Source organism: Schistocerca cancellata, chromosome 1 (assembly GCF_023864275.1).
Source record: "Schistocerca cancellata isolate TAMUIC-IGC-003103 chromosome 1, iqSchCanc2.1, whole genome shotgun sequence".
Classification (NCBI taxonomy): Eukaryota; Metazoa; Arthropoda; class Insecta; order Orthoptera; family Acrididae; genus Schistocerca; species Schistocerca cancellata.
In genome coordinates, this window is record NC_064626.1 from 749,601,323 (window position 1) to 749,606,428 (window position 5,106).

Genomic DNA, 5,106 nt, shown 5'->3' on the forward strand with positions numbered 1-5,106 from the left:
CAAGCGGGCCTGCACCCGCCAGCGCCGCTCCGCGACCACACTCTCCTACATCTTCAGATGGCCAACTCGCTGGCCAGCTGCGCTACGTGTTTTCAGAACTGCTCTGATCTCTTGGCTTGTTGAGCGCCTTATTAGAACTACGAGGTCACAAGACAATACCTTAGGCATCCCCCTAAAAGAGCATTTTTTAGTGCCGTAGATGGTGCAGAACTGGTACCGGGCCGTGATGTGACCCTCCACCGCTGACACACGTCGTAGTGGTCAATTAGTATCGCAGCCTGGTTGGGATGCTAAGACGTGGTGACATGTCTAAGTGTGGAAACGACATTCCTATGACTTTACCGCCTATTTTTTGGTGTATGGTCGTGTGGGCTATCCAATTTATCTGCAACGAATGCTCCACCAGTCGCATCCATTTATTTAGTTCATTTGGTACTGACTGGTACACCCCCTACAACTCCTGCACAGTAGCAGTTTGAAATGTGTGTCGATCCGTGCGTGAGAGCGGCTGTAGTACTGTCTAGCACTAACTGATGGTGTTCTTGCTCACTGCATTTGTTCTGGTTTGCGAGTAGCTGGTGAACATCGATCGGACAACATGGAAGCAGACAAGTACGGGCTACGGTGAACAGTGCGGCTTCTCTGGAGGAAAGTAGTTGAAACGTCCCCTTAGAAAAATTATACATTACTGTGCTTAAACTGACACACAATATTTTTGGCGCAACGCTATCTGACTTTCAAAAATCCCTACAAAAGAATGGCCCTGACTAACATTAACCTATACGTTTCACAAATCACTTACCTCACAAAAATCTTGGTTACTCGAACTACTGCAATAAAGCGAGCGCCACTACTGCCAGCTAAATAAAAGATTCAAACTACGGAAGGCACTAACTACTGATAGGCATAGTTAGCAAATGACAGATTTTAATAGAGAACAAACAATGTATTTACCTTAATAGTGTTGAAAAATCATAATATACATATCAGTTCATGACATCCAGTCTTACAAATTTCAAAACTCCGCCATTTCTCTCCCCACATCCACCACTGCTGGCGGCTCACCTCCAACTGTGCAACGCTACGCGCTGTTCACAACCAACACTAAAATGGCAGACAACAATACAACTAGCTACAGACTGCACACAGCACAGCCAGTGATTTTTATACAGACCGCTATGTGGCGTTACCAATAAAAAAACCTATACAGTCTACTTACATAGGGACTGCTCGAGACATCCACAAGAGGTTAGTGGCTGTGTGTGGGGAAACAGCAGCAACTCGCAGATCTCTGTTGACCCATTCTGTATCTGCTGATCCATCGTGGATACGGGGCAGTGACTGGTCAGATATTTATCAAACAGCCATATGTTTCCAGAAGATTTTATTTTATTTACACGACCACTTTCGGTGTCTCATTAACGCCATCTTTAGGCCCCTGTGCACTTCTCGTATAGAAATTCAGATACATCCGTGCGTGTATAACTCGAGCCATCAATACCTGGATTCCGTGAATCTTTTGTGGGTCGTTGGGTATCACAGTTCAGAGACGCAGGGGCTGCGCTGAAAAGCGCATGCGCACAGGACGTTCAGCACTCAAACCAAACAATATCCAGCATGCCAATCGATTGATAATGGGGCACTGGTGAAACACGTTAGATGGACTAGAGAAAGCAACAGGTCTATCACGATATCCACTCCACACCATCTTCCATTAGGACTTAAAGACGAAGAAGATGTGTGCACTATGGGTGCACCATTCCCGCAGCACTGCGCGGAAACAGAAGTGTGTGCAGATTTACCAACAGTTGGCATAACAACAGTGCAGATCCAGCAGAGTTCCTTGAGAGTCTGGTCACCATCAACGAGTTATCCTTCTCGACCAACTTCACCGACACATTCAACATTGCCGCCACGGAAAATGCGGCCGTGGCGTTTTGCTCCAACATGACGATCCGTGACTACTTGCCAGTCGCCAGACCAAGGTCATCGTGCGTGAACTAGGATTTACTGTACTGTCACAGCCTCTACATTCTCCAGATCTGGCTGCTAGCGCCTATGCCCTATTCGACGCGATGGGAGAGGTCATAATGGGTAAGAAGTTCGCCACCAAGCTACATGCAGTTGTCCATAAGTGGTGGCGGGATACCCCAAAGAATTATTTGAAATGCATGTACGGAAGCTGCCAGAACGATGACAAAAGTGCATTGACGTTGGCAGGGAATACCTGTAACATAGTCTGTATTCGTTTGTTCGGTAAATGATTTCTGTGAACATAAAAAAGGTATAGTCTCAATCATTCTTGAACACATAAAGTAAAATAGCATAAGAACAGCATCGCGAAAAAGATTCCAACCCACAGGAAGCGGAGACTACAGTCGGTCACAATCGACTTCAGACCGAATAGCAGTAGCCAATGAATGCACACCATACCGACCATTTTCTGAACAACGCTGCGCGGGGAACTGCGTGCAGTGAACATTTGGCGTCTGGTTCGTTGGAAATTGGTGCTTCTCACAGCAGCACAAAAAGCTGCTCGTATGCAACGGCCCAAACAACACAGAAACTGGACATCTGACTGGAGACTTGTAGGATGGTCCGACGAGTCGCAGTTTTGTCCCTTTTCAAATTATGCAGAGCATGGAGTGCCCAGACTGTCCAAAGAGGTGTAGCCCATAGTGTGTGTGTGGGGAGGGGAGGGGGGGTGGGATCGTTCTTTGACATTTTTGGAGGCGAATTTCGTATCATGAGGCAACGGCCTTGCCACAGTGGATACACCGGTTCCCGTGAGATCACCGAAGTTAAGCGCTGTCGGGCGTGGCCGGCACTTGGATGGGTGACCATCCAGCCGCCATGTGCTGTTGCCATTTTTCGGGGTGCACTCAGCCTCGTGATGCCAATTGAGGAGCTACTTGACCGACTAGTAGCGGCTCCGGTCAAAGAAAACCATCATAACGACCGGGAGAGCGGTGTGCTGACCACACGCCCCTCCTATTCGCATCCTCATCTGAGGATGATACGGCGGTCGGATGGTCCGGATGGGCCACTTGTGGCCTGAAGACGGAGTGCTGCTTTTTTTTCGTATCATGCCTTAACCGCACTCATTTGGGTTACCCTGAGCATAAACCAAAGCTTTTATTTCAACATCTTCGGCGACCATCTATAACCGTTCCCTGTGTTTCTTCAGATGATTAAGCCGTGGAGACTTACATCTTCTAAGAGAGTAACAGTCGAGTTCATGCGAACTAGCGAATGCGTTTGAAAAACTCTCAGGCATTCTATCGCACCTCAAAAATGCTTCAAATGGCTCTGAGCACTATGGGACTTAACATCTGAGGTTATCAATCCCCTGGAACTTAGAACTACTTAAACCTAACTAACCTAAGGACACCACTCACATACAGGATTCGAACCTGCGACCTTAGCAGTCGAGCGGTTCCGGACTGAAGCACCTAGAACCGCTCGGCCACAACGGCCGGCTATCGCACCTCACTGGCCCGCCAAATAATCAGACAGAAAACACCTGTGACTGTTTGGAATATCGGATGAGATGGAGCAATCAGCATCCCATCAATGATTGGCTTCGGTTGGATTTGGCATACCTGAAGAAACTAGTGAACTCTGTTTTTCGCTGAATTGAGACCATTGTCAATGACAAAGACCGTGTTACGCAGTATTACCGTGATGTCTCCTGAAGTGACAGACTATTTTGTCCTCTGCCTTTACTCCCCGTCTAGATCACAAAATAAATTTGTTACTCTTCACTCATAGTATATTTCCGTTCACAGCATCTTCCGATTAAGTGAAAAATAGAAAAAGATGAAATACAGTCGAGAAGACTGAGCGTGCCTACATAATATGCAAAACCACAAAATCTGCCGGCTTTTCTACGCTCTGGAGCTATTTTACAACTTGTGGGAATGTTACGCTGGAATCACACAACAGAAAAATTGGAGGTGTGCTTTTGGAAGAAGGCCATAATGGATTCCACAGCGGCTGATCAAACATCGATGCTATACTCAGCATGCAGATAGTTAAGGAGCACTGGAAAATGGAAATAAGCATTTCATAAAATAACTACACAAAAGCCGTAAAATACACTCCTGGAAATTGAAATAAGAACACCGTGAATTCATTGTCCCAGGAAGGGGAAACTTTATTGACACATTCCTGGGGTCAGATACATCACATGATCACACTGACAGAACCACAGGCACATAGACACAGGCAACAGAGCATGCACAATGTCGGCACTAGTACAGTGTATATCCACCTTTCGCAGCAATGCAGGCTGCTATTCTCCCATGGAGACGATCGTAGAGATGCTGGATGTAGTCCTGTGGAACGGCTTGCCATGCCATTTCCACCTGGCGCCTCAGTTGGACCAGCGTTCGTGCTGGACGTGCAGACCGTGTGAGACGACGCTTCATCCAATCCCAAACATGCTCAATGGGGGACAGATCCGGAGATCTTGCTGGCCAGGGTAGTTGACTTACACCTTCTAGAGCACGTTGGGTGGCACGGGATACATGCGGACGTGCATTGTCCTGTTGGAACAGCAAGTTCCCTTGCCGGTCTAGGAATGGTAGAACGATGGGTTCGATGACGGTTTGGATGTACCGTGCACTATTCAGTGTCCCCTCGACGATCACCAGTCGTGTACGGCCAGTGTAGGAGATCGCTCCCCACACCATGATGCCGGGTGTTGGCCCTGTGTGACTCGGTCGTATGCAGTCCTGATTGTGGCACTCACCTGCACGGCGCCAAACACGCATACGACCATCATTGGCACCAAGGCAGAAGCGACTCTCATCGCTGAAGACGACACGTCTCCATTCGTCCCTCCATTCACGCCTGTCGCGACACCACTGGAGGCGGGCTGCACGATGTTGGGGCGTGAGTGGAAGACGGCCTAACGGTGTGCGGGACCGTAGCCCAGCTTCATGGAGACGGTTGCGAATGGTCCTCGCCGATACCCCAGGAGCAACAGTGTCCCTAATTTGCTGGGAAGTGGCGGTGCGGTCCCCTACGGCACTGCGTAGGATCCTACGGTCTTGGCGTGCATCCGTGCGTCGCTGCGGTCCGGTCCCAGGTCGACGGGCACGT

General features: G+C 48.6%; 1 pseudogene; it reads left to right on the forward strand.

Moving 5' to 3' along the window:
* The first annotated feature begins 2,750 nt into the window (after positions 1-2,750).
* Positions 2,751-2,867, forward strand: LOC126105652 (5S ribosomal RNA; annotated as a pseudogene).
* The last annotated feature ends 2,239 nt before the right edge of the window (positions 2,868-5,106 follow it).